This window comes from Cucurbita pepo, chromosome 1 (assembly GCF_057944985.1).
Source record: "Cucurbita pepo subsp. pepo isolate OVF chromosome 1, ASM5794498v1, whole genome shotgun sequence".
NCBI classification, from domain to species: Eukaryota; Viridiplantae; Streptophyta; class Magnoliopsida; order Cucurbitales; family Cucurbitaceae; genus Cucurbita; species Cucurbita pepo.
The window spans coordinates 13,337,039-13,355,113 of record NC_141798.1 but is presented as its reverse complement, the minus strand read 5'-3'; the positions used below and the strand labels follow the sequence as shown (position 1 = coordinate 13,355,113).

The following is an 18,075-nucleotide window of genomic DNA, read 5'->3' as shown; positions in this document are numbered from 1 at the left end:
ATTGAATAATAGAAAAGTCACCTGGCCATTTTATTTAGGAAACGTGTGGACTTAGGGCATTACAATACGTGGATTAGTACCAGAAAAAGAAGAGCATCACATCAAAACTCATTTTTCTTCACAAGGGAAGAAACAATGACAAGCGAAGTTGGTGGGAAATTCAGGAGTTTCAACACATTGAGATGTTGAATTTGGATAAACCTCTAGGCACTTTTGGTGACATCCAGTGGTGTCGCATGCATATTCGAACATCTTCACATCACATTGCTTTGCGTGGGTTGCTAGAGGCACCATCCAACCAGCTACACAAATTTTCAAAGTTATACATAATTTAATACCCATCCACGCTTACAACACAAAACTTAAAGGCATCTAAACAACCATATGTACCTGACAGAACCAAGACAAGAACAAAGAGGGAGCAAGAGAAGTTCGCCATCTCCTAAAATATGAGTGTTATAATATACTAAATTTTATGTGTTTGAATGTAGAGTTGGTTTGCTCATTTGCCATTGTAGAGTGTATTTATATACACATTTTGTTTAACAAATATGGTGACACAATAACTTTTATATCTTCATTGGAAAGTAGGGCAATTATGGTAGCTTCAAACTCCTATGGAATGTAACTAATTTTTTCATGGCATGACCTTAACTACTTAGACCAGAGTAGTATGTATGGTCCTATAAATTACAACTATTAAAGATTGTGACACCTGAATAAAAGAGTAAATGAATGAATGGAGGCTATGTCTAGATGAAAATAATCTTGAGGATAGGATGTTAAAAAAAAGCTTTAAAAAATTACAAGTTATTATCTATTCAAACGTTAGTGTGTTTTCCTTGTAATAATTGTATCTAGGGTGACCTCCTCACAATTTCCTTAGAATGCATGTAAGTTAGGACAAAACATATTGGAATGACTCGTGTTGATCTGTGGAAATAATATTCACCCTTACAACCAAGGAATAAGTAACGTGACTATATCGCAGGAATATTCGGAAAGAGTCATCTCCATTGTTTAAGTTCTCTCGAATGTCATCTCAACTCAAAGAGTTGTGTCAAATCAACACAGCCAAGAGCAAAATAGACATCAACACACCAAAGGGAAAAATAGATATTTAATAAAAATTTAACAGTAAAATAGGTAGTTAAGAATTGTAACATTGTAGAACCATCTCTTTTTTACCTAAATATAGTTTAACTATTAAGACATATATTATCCATCTAGAGATTAAATTTACATTCACTACTTATCTACTAGATCAGAAAAAAAAAATATATGAATTCGTTCCCTACAAAAATAAATAAATAAATAAATAAATAATAAAAGTGATTTAATAATTTAAAATAGCTATTAATAATAAAATAATTTTTTTTATAAGTTATTAAAAAAAATTAGAGTTTTGAGTCTCCCTATCCATTAAAAAAAAAAGACATTTTTTTTTGAGTGCAAGTCTTATTTAAATAAAAAGTTATTTTAAATTAAAAAAAATGTATTATTATGCCCCAAATTTAATTACAAATGACCTTGCGTTGGAGTTGATTCGAAAGCCTATATATTCCCTCCGATTATTTTTGTAAATAAAAAAATATTTATTTTTATTAATAACTAATTTATGTTAATATACGGATTGAATCCACCAACCTATCGACAAATAATTTCATTTATGATTAAAGATAAAGATTGATGAGAAAGAGTTGAATTAGATTGTCAATTATTTAGTATAACAACCATACGTTACATATTGTATTCCATAATAATATTCCTTTCTAACAAAAATACTATATTTCATCTATGTATTTTACTAATGATGTTACAAGTTATGAAACGTCAATTTTGGTAGCTTATAAATTAAATTATATCGAAATTAGCAGTTTAATCCTTAAAAAAACATATGACGGAATATAGATATTCACTTTCTCTACTTCCAACTTTTCTAAAGTAGTTGGATTTATTTTATTATAACACATTATATTAGTAGGTCAAGTTAGCGGTTCAAATTAAGACACGCTAGAAGGAATGAAATGGAGAATTATGCTAAAAAAGTTGCATCCATAGAGGAATCCAACCATTTTATTTAATGGAGACGGGTAAAAACCAGAATTGATCACTTTCTAGCGATCATGGAAGCAACAACAAAAGCAAAAATAAAATAGTTACAAGGGATTGGTTGAATTCATAGAGACATTCAACCGTTTTATTTAATAGAGGCTGTGATAAAAACGAGAATTAATCATCTTTTAGCAATCATGGAAACAATAGCAAATATAGTTAAATGGCATTTGTCCAATTGGAACACATTCAGATGTTGATTTGGGAAACTTCTGTAAACATCTCTCGCTACAGTCTTTAGGTACGCATCCTTCGTACAACTTCTCTTCACATTGTGTTGCATTGACCGACAACATGCATGCAGCTGTCAAAAATCAAATAGTTATTAAAACGAAATTCTTGAAAGTAAATAAGATGTTTCTAAATCTAAAAAAACAAACCTGAGAAAAGGAGGAGGAAACCAATGAAGAATAGGGAGTAAGAAAACTTTGCCATTTCGTATAAAAAGCAATGATAAACTGAAATTGATCTGTGATTGAAAAGTGTAGGATACTTTCATTTTGAATCGAAGATTTATATGAAAATATTTGGTTTCAAATAAGGCAACACACTAAGTTAATTTGTCTTTTATTTGGAAAGTAGGCCAATTATGATAAGTTACAACTTTTTTTTCCGTCTTGGATCCAGAGTCATTAGGGTTATTCTGTCAATATCATTATTTGTTATATTAACAGCTATTTTATATATTTGCTATATGGATAGCGATGTGAATTCGTTCAATAAAAAAAATATTTAATAATAATAATATAATAATTTTTTTTAATTAATAAATATGTTGCATATATTTGTATTCACGACTCTAACAGTGAAGTCACTTATTAAGTATTTCTTAAAGTACCTAAGTCAGGTGCTATGTTTACGTTTCAGATAAAAGCAAGACATCCTTCTACGGATAACGGAAGTGACGCATGAATACCATGGAGCACGTGTTAGGGTAGTTGGTTTTCATCTTATTTTATACACACTTTTCACTAGCAACCATAATGACAAATTAAATAACAGGAAAGTCACCGACCATTTTATTTAGGAAACGGGTGGACTTTTAGGGCATTACGATATGTGGATTAGTATAAGGAAAAGAAGAGCATCACATCAAAACTCAATTTTCTTCGCAAGGGAAGAAACAATGGCAAGCAAAGTTGGTGAAAAATTCAGGAGTTTCAACACATTGAGATGTTGAATTTGGATAAACCTCTAGGCACTTTTGGTGACATCCAGCGGTGTCGCATGCATATTCAAACATCTTCACATCACATTGTTTTGCGTGGGTTGCTAGAGGCACCATCCAACCAGCTGCACAAATTTTCAAAATTATACATAGGTAAATTCCTTCCCTTAGAACCGTACTTGAGAGTTTCCTAGCTCATACGACTCAACAGTCAATTCTTTTGCTATCCCATATTTTTTAAAATTTAACATATCTAATCTAATTGAAAGAAATTTCTCATAGATCTAGCCCATTTTTTTTTTCTCGAGTTAAGCAAAAGAGGTTAATTATATAAGTTTCAAACTTTAATTTTGCTGAATAATTAAATAGCTTCAATACCCATCCAGGCTTACAACACAAAACTTAAAGACATCTATACAACCATACTTACGTGAGAGAACCAGGACAAGAACAAAGAGGGAGCAAGAGAAGTTTGCCATCTCCTAAAATATCAGTGTTATATTATACTAAATTTATGTGTTTGAATGTAGAGTTGGTTTGCTCATTTGCCATTGTAGAGTCTGTATTTATATACACATTTTGTTTAACAAATATGGTGAATCTATAACTTTTATATCTTCATTGGAAAGTAGTCCAACTATGGTAGCTTCAAACCCCAGTGGAATTAACTAATCTTTTCATGGAATGACCTTGATCGGAGCAGTATGTATTGTTATATAAATTACAACTATTAAAGATTGTGACATCCGAGTAAATGAGTAAATGTATGAATCGAGACTATGTCCAGATGAAAATAATCTTGTGGATAGGATGTTAAGAAAAGCTTAAAAAAAATTAAAAGTTACTGTCCATTCTAGTGGTAAGTGATTCTATTGGTAAGTGTGTTTTTCGTGTAACAATTCTATGTTGGGTGATCTCTTCAAAATTTTCTTAGAATGCAGGTAAGTTAGGATAAAACATGTTAGAATGGCTCGTGTTATTTGTTTTCTTTGTAGAATTTGTTTCACTTCTTTGTCGCCAACCTTTGGAGCTTAGGCTCGATTTCAATCTTTTATGAGTTATACTTTAGTAGATCTTCCAATTTTGTGGGCATCGTTTTCCCTCTGTTTGTTTCGATTTATCAACATATCATCTTTACTGATCCAAGTTCCAAAGTTATGCTTTTAGCAAATTTAAACTCTTTCTTTCTCTTAATTGGTCAAATGTGTCATTTTTCTTGCTTTCATTCTCTGTTACTAGAGTGAAGCTGTCATATTATAGAAGAATAAGAGGATGAACTCGAGTTATTTGAATGAACTACTTCCTCCAATTAGAGGATCAAATTAAAGCTTTATTACTCCTTATCGAACCATTTCATTTAAAAACACTTCATTCTTTAGTGATTACCAATTATTTATTCACACCATACAGACTTATCAATCGATTATTTATTCACACCATACAGACTTATCAATGCATAAATTATTTGATTCCACTATTATTTAGCTATTAGCCATGGTATAGAAAAGACAAATAAATAAGTTTTTTTTGTTGGCCAGAGGCTTTATGAGAATCAGATCAATATCAATGTATAAATGATGGTTGCACCATATCAATGAGTGTTGGTTTACAATTTATTTGTTGTAAAGCTTTATCCAATGGTTGTTTAGTTGCACCGATTGTTAGTACGTTTTCGTAGGTTGTTTAGCATGAAGGGTTGCACGGAATGTAGTTTTCTAGATGTTAAGCATGAATGCTTCAACCTGTCTTTTTAGTTTTATGTATGTTTGTTTCCAAATTTTGATAAAAGCATGTCTGATAAATATTTAAAAAAGAAAAAAAAAATATTCTTCATACTTTTATAACAAATGATTAATGAAAACATGAAGGATATTGTTTTTCTATAAGTTACAGCACAATTTATATAAATACTCTATGGAATGTTATTTATTTTTATTAAAATTATGAATGAGGTTGGTTGTCAAAGATTTGGTTCAACTAGAAACTAAAAATTGGAACTTACAACTCTTGTATTTTAAGGGTTCAATAATGTATTATTTCGCTAAACTATTTGGCTAATACATCAAGTTATGGTTAGGTTAGCAGTTTAACGATTAAAAAACTAAACGAATATATATGTTCTCTTTCTCTACCTATAACTTTTTTAATAGTCGTTGGGTTTATTATAACACATTATATTCGTAGATTAAGTTAGCCGTGCAAATAGGATCGCTAGAGTCGAAATGAAAACAGAGTTTAGGGTGAAGGAATAAAATGGAGAATTATATTTAAAAAAATTGAATCTGTATAGGCATCCAACTATTTTATTTAATGGGGACGGGTAAAAGCCAGAATTGATCACTCTCTAGCTATCATGGAATCAACAACAAAAGCAAAAAATAAAATAAAATAAAATATAGTTACAAGTGATTGGTTAAATTCACATAGACATTCAACATTTTTATTTAATAGTCTGTTGTACAAATCAGAATGGATCACTTTTTAACGATCATGGAAACAATAGCAAATATAGTTAAATGAGATTTGTCCAATTGGAACACATTAGAGGTTGATTTGGGAAACTTGTGTAAACATCTCTCTCTACAGTCTTTAGGTAAGCATCCTTCGTACAACTTCTCTTCACATTGTATTGCATTGACCGACAACATGCATGCAGCTGTCAAAAATCAAATAGTTATTAAACGAAAACGTACAAAATTCTTGAAAGTTTATAAGATGTCTTTAAATTTAAAAAACAAACTTGAACAAAGGAGGAAACCAAGGAAGAATAGGGAGCAAGAAAACTTTGCCATTTCCTATAAAAAGCAATGATAAACTGAAATTGATACGTGATTGAAACGGGTATGATACTTTCATTTTTAATGGAAGATTTATATGAAAATATTTGGTTTCAAATATGGGAACACATTAAGTTAATTCCTCATTTATTGGAAAGTAGGTTTTGAGGAAAGTAGGTTTTGAGGAAAGTAGGTTATTATGTCAATATCATTATTGGTTATAATCAAGATATTATTTGTTTTAGTTCGTTACTGATCGTAGATTCATTAAGTTATTATGTCAATATAATTATTTGTTCTAATCAAGAAAATCGGTTTTATTTCGTTACTTATCCTCATTTGATAGTTTTTAATGTCTCTTCTAGAGAGAGATTTTCACATCCTTATGATGACTTGAACTTGCTCCCCTATATCTTTTATCTTCCTTGACACACAAGCCTCTTAAAAGATAGAAAAATTAAAAAATTTATGGGTCATATTTAAAATAACAACCTCTAATATATAATATAATAAAAAAATATTTTTTTAAATAGATCATATTTAAATAAAACATTTCAATACATATTTAACAAATTTGAATGTAGTATATATATAATTTACCCGGAATATTTCTCTCTTAATATGAATATGAAGATTACAAATCAAAAATATTTTCACAAATCAAAAATATTTTTTCCTTTATATTTAATATATAAAATTATTAAATATTAATCTGAATCTTTTAAATTTTTATTACAATTTAGGTTGGACAGAATGTTATAAATTCTAATAATATAAAATTAATTAATTCTTTTTTATTCATTAATTATAGATCATCTACTATAGACCTATAGTTGAACTCTTGTACCGGGTACCAAGTTGTGTTCATGTATGTAATCACTACAATCAAGTCAATTATCGATTCTTCACGAATTGTTTGTAGCTATCGTTAGATTAAAAGTTTGTTTTACCCTTGTAAATATATTTTTCACTATAAGAACTACTATAAGAACTACTGAATTTCTAATTAACAATTTTTTTTTTACCATTAACTATAAACTAAGTCATACCAATGAGAGGGTGTTCTCTCATTGTTCAAGTTTACAAAATGGTAGACATATTGAATCGGTTGTGAAAGTCATTCTCACCTATGCAAATCAAATACAAGTTTCCCGTAAGGAATAGTTCATAACTCACTCAAGATTAAAATCGCGTCACATATGATCATCCCATAAAATATTAATCTTCTCAATCAACACATTTAGAAGAAGAGATTAAATATTTCGTAATTCAATCTTAAATATTTTGTGCTTTTCAAAGTTAATATTCTAATCACAAATAAAAAATAGATATTTTGTGCTTTGGGTTTCCCCTCAAGGTTTTCCATATCTTGGCTAACACACCGTTCAGTGTCTGGGTCTGATACTATTAGTGTCTGGGTCTGATACTATTTGTAATAGCCCAAGCCCACAACTAGCAGATATTGTCCACTTGGCTCGTTATGTATCGTAGTCAGCCTCACAGTTTTAAAATGTGTCTACTAGTACGGAGAGGTAGAAGTTTTCACATACCTATAAGGAATGCTTAGTTTTCCTCTCCAACTAATGTGACTATATTGCACCAAATATTGAGGCCATTGAATGCAAAATTTAGAAGAACCAACTCCATTATATAACTTATCTCAAATGACATATCAACTCAAAGAATTATGTCAAATCAACCCATAGTGAAGGACAAAATAGAAATTTAATACAAATTTAACCGCAAAATAGATAGGTAAGAATTGTCCCTTTGAAGCCCCTCTTATTATGTAACATAGATTTAATAGTTGGAGAACCATCTGCCAGTTTTCCACCTTAATATATTACTATAGGGTCAAATCTCCATTATTAAGAATATATATATATATATATATATATATATATATATATATATATATATATATATATATATATATTTACTATATGGATAACTACGTGAATTCGTTCAACAAAAAAGTTATTTAATAATTTAAAATATCTATTAATAATATAATAACTTTTTAAAATAATAAATATGTTACATACATTTGTATTTTACGACTCTAATAGTGGAGTCACTAAAGGAATATATCTTAAAGTACTCAAGTTATGTGTTATTTTTACGTTTCATGTAAAAGCTAGATATTCTTATACGGATGACAGAGGCGATGCATGAAGACCGTGGAGCTGGTGTTAGGGTAGTTGCTTTTCATCTTATTTTATACACAATTTTCACTTGCAACCGTAATGACAAATTGAATAATAGAAAAGTCACCTGACCATTTTATTTAGGAAACGTGTGGACTTAGGGCATTACAATAAGTGGATTAGTACCAGAAAAAGAAGAGCATCACATCAAAATTCATTTTTCTTCACAAGGGAAGAAACAATGACAAGCGAAGTTGGTGGGAAATTCAGGAGTTTCAACACATTGAGATGTTGAATTTGGATAAACCTCTAGGCACTTTTGGTGACATCCAGTGGTGTCGCATGCATATTCGAACATCTTCACATCACATTGCTTTGCGTGGGTTGCTAGAGGCACCATCCAACCAGCTACACAAATTTTCAAAGTTATACATAATTTAATACCCATCCACGCTTACAACACAAAACTTAAAGGCATCTAAACAACCATATGTACTTGACAGAACCAAGACAAGAACAAAGAGGGAGCAAGAGAAGTTCGCCATCTCCTAAAATATGAGTGTTATAATATACTAAATTTTATGTGTTTGAATGTAGAGTTGGTTTGCTCATTTGCCATTGTAGAGTGTATTTATATACACATTTTGTTTAACAAATATGGTGACACAATAACTTTTATATCTTCATTGGAAAGTAGGGCAATTATGGTAGCTTCAAACTCCTATGGAATGTAACTAATTTTTTCATGGCATCCTTTAACTACCTAGACCATAGTAGTATGTATGGTCCTATAAATTACAACTATTAAAGATTGTGACACCTGAATAAAAGAGTAAATGAATGAATGGAGGCTATGTCTAGATGAAAATAATCTTGAGGATAGGATGTTAAAAAAAAAGCTTTAAAAAATTACAAGTTATTATCTATTCAAACGTTAGTGTGTTTTCCTTGTAATAATTGTATCTAGGGTGACCTCCTCACAATTTCCTTAGAATGCATGTAAGTTAGGACAAAACATATTGGAATGACTCGTGTTGATATGTGGAAATAATATTCACCCTTACAACCAAGGAATAAGTAACGTGACTATATCGCAGGAATATTCGAAAATAGTCATCTCCATTGTATAAATTCTCTCGAATGTCATCTCAACTCAAAGGGTTATGTCAAATCAACACAGCCAAGAGCAAAATAGACATCAACACACCAAAGGGCAAAATAGATATTTAATAAAAATTTAACAGTAAAATAGGTAGTTAAGAATTGTAACATTGTGAACCATCTTTTTTTTACCTAAATATAGTTTAACTATTAAGACATATATTATCCATCTAGAGATTAAATTTACATTCACTACTTATCTACTAGATCAGGAAAAAATATATATATATGTGTGACTTCGTTCCCTTCAAAAATAAATAAATAAATAAATAAATAATAAAAGTGATTTAATAATTTAAAATAGCTATTAATAATAAAATAATTTTTTTTATAAGTTATTAAAAAAAAAATTAGAGTTTTGAGTCTCCCTATCCATTAAAAAAAAAAAAAGATATTTTTTTTAGTGTCAGTCTTATTTAAATCAAAAGTTATTTTAAATTAAAAAAAAAAATGTATTATTAAGCCGCAAATTTAATTACAAATGACCTTGCGTTGGAGTTGATTCGAAAACCTATATATTCCCTCCGATTATTTTTGTAAATAAAAAAATATTTATTTTTATTAATAACTAATTTATGTTAATATACGGATTGAATCCACCTACCTATCGACAAATAATTTCATTTATGATTAAAGATAAAGATTGATGAGAAAGAGTTGAATCAGATTGTCAATTATTTACTATAACAACCATACGTTACATATTGTATTCCATAATAATATTCCTTTCTAACAAAAATACTATATTTCATCTATGTATTTTACTAATGATGTTACAAGTTATGAAACGTCAATTTTGGTAGCTTATAAATTAAATTATATCGAAATTAGCAGTTTAATCCTTAAAAAAACATACGACGGAATATACATATTCACTTTCTCTACTTCCAACTTTTCTAAAAGTAGTTGGATTTATTTTATTATAACACATTATATTAGTAGGTCAAGTTAGCGGTTCAAATTAAGACACGCTAGAAGGAATGAAATGGAGAATTATGCTAAAAAAGTTGCATCCATAGAGGCATCCAACCATTTTATTTAATGGAGACGGGTAAAAACCAGAATTGATCACTTTCTAGCGATCATGGAAGCAACAACAAAAGCAAAAATAAAATAGTTACAAGGGATTGGTTGAATTCATAGAGACATTCAACCGTTTTAATTAATAGAGACTGTGATAAAAACGAGAATCAATCATCTTTTAGCAATCATGGAAACAATAGCAAATATAGTTAAATGGCATTTGTCCAATTGGAACACATTCAGATGTTGATTTGGGAAACTTCTGTAAACATCTCTCGCTACAGTCTTTAGGTACGCATCCTTCGTACAACTTCTCTTCACATTGTGTTGCATTGACCGACAACATGCATGCAGCTGTCAAAAATCAAATAGTTATTAAAACGAAATTCTTGAAAGTAAATAAGATGTTTCTAAATCTAAAAAAACAAACCTGAGAAAAGGAGGAGGAAACCAATGAAGAATAGGGAGTAAGAAAACTTTGCCATTTCGTATAAAAAGCAATGATAAACTGAAATTGATCTGTGATTGAAAGGTGTAGGATACTTTCATTTTGAATCGAAGATTTATATGAAAATATTTGGTTTCAAATAAGGCAACACACTAAGTTAATTTGTCTTTTATTTGGAAAGTAGGCCAATTATGATAAGTTACAACTTTTTTTTCCGTCTTGGATCCAGAGTCATTAGGGTTATTCTGTCAATATCATTATTTGTTATATTAACAGCTATTTTATATATTTGCTATATGGATAGCGATGTGAATTCGTTCAATAAAAAAAATATTTAATAATAATAATATAATAATTTTTTTTAATTAATAAATATGTTGCATATATTTGTATTCACGACTCTAACAGTGAAGTCACTTATTAAGTATTTCTTAAAGTACCTAAGTCAGGTGCTATGTTTACGTTTCAGATAAAAGCAAGACATCCTTCTACGGATAACGGAAGTGACGCATGAAGACCATGGAGCACGTGTTAGGGTAGTTGGTTTTCATCTTATTTTATACACACTTTTCACTAGCAACCATAATGACAAATTGAATAACAGGAAAGTCACCGACCATTTTATTTAGGAAACGGGTGGACTTTTAGGGCATTACGATATGTGGATTAGTATAAGGAAAAGAAGAGCATCACATCAAAACTCAATTTTCTTCGCAAGGGAAGAAACAATGGCAAGCAAAGTTGGTGGAAAATTCAGGAGTTTCAACACATTGAGATGTTGAATTTGGATAAACCTCTAGGCACTTTTGGTGACATCCAGCGGTGTCGCATGCATATTCAAACATCTTCACATCACATTGTTTTGCGTGGGTTGCTAGAGGCACCATCCAACCAGCTGCACAAATTTTCAAAATTATACATAGGTAAATTCCTTCCCTTAGAACCGTACTTGAGAGTTTCCTACCTCATACGACTCAACAGTCAATTCTTTTGCTATCCCATATTTTTTAAAATTTAACATATCTAATCTAATTGAAAGAAATTTCTCATAGATCTAGCCCATTTTTTTTTTCTCGAGTTAAGCAAAAGAGGTTAATTATATAAGTTTCAAACTTTAATTTTGCTGAATAATTAAATAGCTTCAATACCCATCCAGGCTTACAACACAAAACTTCAAGACATCTATACAACCATACTTACGTGAGAGAACCAGGACAAGAACAAAGAGGGAGCAAGAGAAGTTTGCCATCTCCTAAAATATCAGTGTTATATTATACTAAATTTATGTGTTTGAATGTAGAGTTGGTTTGCTCATTTGCCATTGTAGAGTCTGTATTTATATACACATTTTGTTTAACAAATATGGTGAATCTATAACTTTTATATCTTCATTGGAAAGTAGTCCAACTATGGTAGCTTCAAACCCCAGTGGAATTAACTAATCTTTTCATGGAATGACCTTGATCGGAGCAGTATGTATTGTTATATAAATTACAACTATTAAAGATTGTGACATCCGAGTAAATGAGTAAATGTATGAATCGAGACTATGTCCAGATGAAAATAATCTTGTGGATAGGATGTTAAGAAAAGCTTAAAAAAAATTAAAAGTTACTGTCCATTCTAGTGGTAAGTGATTCTATTGGTAAGTGTGTTTTTCGTGTAACAATTCTATGTTGGGTGATCTCTTCAAAATTTTCTTAGAATGCAGGTAAGTTAGGATAAAACATGTTAGAATGGCTCGTGTTATTTGTTTTCTTTGTAGAATTTGTTTCACTTCTTTGTCGCCAACCTTTGGAGCTTAGGCTCGATTTCAATCTTTTATGAGTTATACTTTAGTAGATCTTCCAATTTTGTGGGCATCGTTTTCCCTCTGTTTGTTTCGATTTATCAACATATCATCCTTACTGATCCAAGTTCCAAAGTTATGTTTTTAGCAAATTTAAACTCTTTCTTTCTCTTAATTGGTCAAATGTGTCATTTTTCTCGCTTTCATTCTCTGTTACTCAGAGTGAAGCTGTCATATTATAGAAGAATAAGAGGATGAACTCGAGTTATTTGAATGAACTACTTCCTCCAATTAGAGGATCAAATTAAAGCTTTATTACTCCTTATCGAACCATTTCATTTAAAAACACTTCATTCTTTAGTGATACCAATTATTTATTCACACCATACAGACTTATCAATCGATTATTTATTCACACCATACAGACTTATCAATGCATAAATTATTTGATTCCACTATTATTTAGCTATTAGCCATGGTATAGAAAAGACAAATAAATAAGTTTTTTTTGTTGGCCAGAGGCTTTATGAGAATCAGATCAATATCAATGTATAAATGATGGTTGCACCATATCAATGAGTGTTGGTTTACAATTTATTTGTTGTAAAGCTTTATCCAATGGTTGTTTAGTTGCACCGATTGTTAGTACGTTTTCGTAGGTTGTTTAGCATGAAGGGTTGCACGGAATGTAGTTTTCTAGATGTTAAGCATGAATGCTTCAACCTGTCTTTTTAGTTTTATGTATGTTTGTTTCCAAATTTTGATAAAAGCATGTCTGATAAATATTTAAAAAAGAAAAAAAAAAATTATTCTTCATACTTTTATAACAAATGATTAATGAAAACATGAAGGATATTGTTTTTCTATAAGTTACAGCACAATTTATATAAATACTCTATGGAATGTTATTTATTTTTATTAAAATTATGAATGAGGTTGGTTGTCAAAGATTTGGTTCAACTAGAAACTAAAAATTGGAACTTACAACTCTTGTATTTTAAGGGTTCAATAATGTATTATTTCGCTAAACTATTTGGCTAATACATCAAGTTATGGTTAGGTTAGCAGTTTAACGATTAAAAAACTAAACGAATATATATGTTCTCTTTCTATACCTATAACTTTTTTAATAGTCGTTGGGTTTATTATAACACATTATATTCGTAGATTAAGTTAGCCGTGCAAATAGGATCGCTAGAGTCGAAATGAAAACAGAGTTTAGGGTGAAGGAATAAAATGGAGAATTATATTTAAAAAAATTGAATTTGTATAGGCATCCAACTATTTTATTTAATGGGGACGGGTAAAAGCCAGAATTGATCACTCTCTAGCTATCATGGAATCAACAACAAAAGCAAAAAATAAAATAAAATAAAATATAGTTACAAGTGATTGGTTAAATTCACATAGACATTCAACATTTTTATTTAATAGTCTGTTGTACAAATCATAATGGATCACTTTTTAACAATCATGGAAACAATAGCAAATATAGTTAAATGAGATTTGTCCAATTGGAACACATTGAGAGGTTGATTTGGGAAACTTGTGTAAACATGTAACGACCCTAAATTTCCACATATCTAGAGTCGCCACTAACGTCTCATGCTCATCCCTAATGCAGAACAAAAATCTAAGCATGCTCATCTTTATTAGCGGAAAAATTTAAAAACTTCAGAATACATTAAAACATTGGAAAACACTGCCGGACTTACGTGTTTCAAATATCGTGCTGGAGTTCAAAAAAGATAAAATAAAACGATTACAAATTAATTAATATAAATGAATGAAATGCAAACGCCCTATCCTAACCAAGACTAGGAATAAAATATGCAACTATCCTATGCACGCGCCACAGTCTCTGATCACGATGCCACCGTCAACCGTACATGGGAGCCTTGCCTTTACCTGAAAAACAATATGGCACACGGCCTGAGTATTTCGAAGAAATACTCAGTAAGTGACCCCACTATAGGGGCCATGCTAATGCAAACACATGCAATCATGGATAGGGACCTATCTCTAATCATCTTAGGGGTGGCCTCCAGTCTCGGACAAATTGGATGTGTAGTACTTCCCTACACACGACTCACACGTGCGAGTGTGAGTCCCCAGGGCGCTCGCACACCCCCTGGACCCTCTGGTCAAGCTAATCTGTAGCGACGTCCGGAGGTCAGCGGAACCCCATAGTGTCATGCGCCTCATGAACACCCTCATCTGTGTGCTTTCGCACCTGTGCGCATTCGCGCTCATCATAAGGTGCGCGTCCGCACTCATCATCTCTAGGGGAAGTAGCCCTATGCTTATGAACATACAAAATGCATGAGGTCCCTCTAAATCCATCGTAATGTCTCTTCTGACACAACCCTCTAGTCTCATCTCTTTGTTACTCTAGGTAACGCATATCGTGGATATTTATATTAATATCATTTTCATGCTCTTAGGGTTGTGTCCTACGTCGATCTAACGACATGATGCAATATGGCACTCATCATCATCTAGCATGCTCAATATGGAAAACATCATCATATTAAGGTAAAAATCATGCAATCATCATGCTCATCATAATGCCACAACGTGCGTCAAACATATTAAGCGTCACTCAACAAAATATGTATAAACTGGCACATATCATCAAGCATCATACAATCTATTTAGCCTATCCTATAGTAAGGCCACTTACTTGGTTGGCCTCGGCCGAAGTACTCCCTAAATAGCTAAACGTAAGCTCCCGTTCCGTGAGAGCTGCTTCCTACTTCGCTGGGTTTGTTTCCTATCACGCCGTTCACCACTTTCCGTTAGTATTTCACAATTAATTTACCTATAATTTAATAAATGTGAAATACGGCTCTAAAACGGCCTCGAATACCTTAATCGGGGCCGAAAACAGATCCGGGAGGGTCGAAACAGTGGAAACCGGGCTGAAAACAGGTGAGCCGAGCCGAACAGCCGCTGGAGCCGCCGGAGGAGCCGCCGGAGCGTCACCGGAGGGAGCCCGAGCCGTTTGCGCCAAGCCGAGCTGAGGACTGCCGCGCCGCTGTGTGACACGTGGCAGCAGCAGAGAAAGCCACGTCGGGCGGTAGTGTCGGGTCGAAGCGCGGGTCGGAGTCCGGTTCGGGTCGTGGTTCGGGTCGCGGGCTGTGGAAGGCTACTGGGCCAAGGCTAAACGTTGGGCCTCGGCTTACTGGGCTGGGCCGCAAGTGTTTGGTTTGCAGGCCGGCTCAATTGGACCGTGGGTCTAGTCTGGGTTGGTTCAACTGAACCGTAGCTTCTGGGCCGGTTTGAGGTTTGGGCCGCTGTAGTTGGGCTGGGCCGAAGGCAGAGGCTAAGGGAGGAACGGGCTGGCTCTCCCGGGTTCTGGGTTCGGGTTGACCCGGATCCGTGGATCTCGTCTTCCTTACCCGACTTTGGCCGATTTTCCGGCGAGCTTTCTCTCTCCTTCCCGCGGCATTTCCGTTGCCGATTTCGGTCCTCTTCCTTCCCTTTTCCTCTTTGTTCGTCGTTCTTCTTTCCTTTTTGGGAGTTTTGCGGCCTAAAAGCTCCTAAAAGCCATAGATCTAAGAATCGATTTTCCGACCTCGGTTACCGACGACGACGCTTACGAAATAACACAAAACGCACCCTGAGTTATTGTGCTTTCGTTAGGGATCTCTCTTACGGTAGTAATAGGTCGTTTGGTGTCGGTTTAAGGGTGGTTTGAGGGCTCGTCGGAGAAACTGGACATTCACCGACGTTTGTCTGAACTCTCTCTCTCTCTCTCGAAATTTTCTCTCCTTTCTCCCTCTGCAGGCGTTCTGAAGATGCTGGGCTGAGGGTGGGCGTGCTGTGGCCGTTGTTTCGCGTGGGTTCCGCGAAACTCGGCGGTCGCCGAAAAACTCGCGGGTTTTCCGGCGACTGAGTTTCTTTTTTTTTTTTTTTTTTTTTTTTTTTTCGTTTTCATTTATTTATTTATTTATTATTAATATATATATATATATATATATATTAATAATATATATATATACATATATATATATATATATATATATATATATATATATATATTTTTTTTTTTTTTTTTTTCTTTCTTTCCCGGGTCATTACAAAACATCTCTCTCTACAGTCTTTAGGTAAGCATCCTTCGTACAACTTCTCTTCACATTGTATTGCATTGACCGACAACATGCATGCAGCTGTCAAAAATCAAATAGTTATTAAACGAAAACGTACAAAATTCTTGAAAGTTTATAAGATGTCTTTAAATTTAAAAAACAAACTTGAACAAAGGAGGAAACCAAGGAAGAATAGGGAGCAAGAAAACTTTGCCATTTCCTATAAAAAGCAATGATAAACTGAAATTGATACGTGATTGAAACGGGTATGATACTTTCATTTTTAATGGAAGATTTATATGAAAATATTTGGTTTGAAATATGGGAACACATTAAGTTAATTCCTCATTTATTGGAAAGTAGGTTTTGAGGAAAGTAGGTTATTATGTCAATATCATTATTGGTTATAATCAAGATATTATTTGTTTTAGTTCGTTACTGATCGTAGATTCATTAAGTTATTATGTCAATATAATTATTTGTTCTAATCAAGAAAATCAGTTTTATTTCGTTACTTATCCTCATTTGATAGTTTTTAATGTCTTTTCTAGAGAGAGATTTTCACATCCTTATGATGACTTGAACTTGCTCCCCTATATCTTTTATCTTCCTTGACACACAAGCCTCTTAAAAGATAGAAAAATTAAAAAATTTATGGGTCATATTTAAAATAACAACCTCTAATATATAATATAATAAAAAAATATTTTTTTAAATAGATCATATTTAAATAAAACATTTCAATACATATTTAACAAATTTGAATGTAGTATATATATAATTTACCCGGAATATTTCTCTCTTAATATGAATATGAAGATTACAAATCAAAAATATTTTTTCCTTTATATTTAATATATAAAATTATTAAATATTAATCTGAATCTTTTAAATTTTTATTACAATTTAGGTTGGACAGAATGTTATAAATTCTAATAATATAAAATTAATTAATTCTTTTTTATTCATTAATTATAGATCATCTACTATAGACCTATAGTTGAATTCTTGTACCGGGTACCAAGTTGTGTTCATGTATGTAATCACTACAATCAAGTCAATTATCGATTCTTCATGAATTGTTTGTAACTATCGTTAGATTAAAAGTTTGTTTTACCCTTGTAAATATATTTTTCACTATAAGAACTACTATAAGAACTACTGAATTTCTAATTAACAATTTTTTTTTTACCATTAACTATAAACTAAGTCATACCAATGAGAGGGTGTTCTCTCATTGTTCAAGTTTACAAAATGGTAGACATATTGAATCGGTTGTGAAAGTCATTCTCACCTATGCAAATCAAATACAAGTTTCCCGTAAGGAATAGTTCATAACTCACTCAAGATTAAAAT

General features: G+C 31.9%; 2 long non-coding RNA genes across 2 annotated transcripts; both read right to left on the bottom strand.

Annotated features, from left to right (window-relative positions):
* Positions 1 to 2,035: 2,035 nt before the first annotated feature.
* Positions 2,036 to 2,584, bottom strand: LOC147794805 (uncharacterized). Its single transcript, XR_015422967.1, has 2 exons — positions 2,496 to 2,584; positions 2,036 to 2,419 (listed from the first exon to the last, which is right to left on the bottom strand). It is a non-coding gene; the product is annotated as an uncharacterized LOC147794805 (long non-coding RNA).
* Positions 2,585 to 10,361: 7,777 nt separating this feature from the next.
* On the bottom strand, positions 10,362 to 10,910 carry LOC111785544 (uncharacterized). The gene is made up of 2 exons (XR_015411976.1): positions 10,822 to 10,910; positions 10,362 to 10,745 (listed from the first exon to the last, which is right to left on the bottom strand). It is a non-coding gene; the product is annotated as an uncharacterized LOC111785544 (long non-coding RNA).
* Positions 10,911 to 18,075: the final 7,165 nt, after the last annotated feature.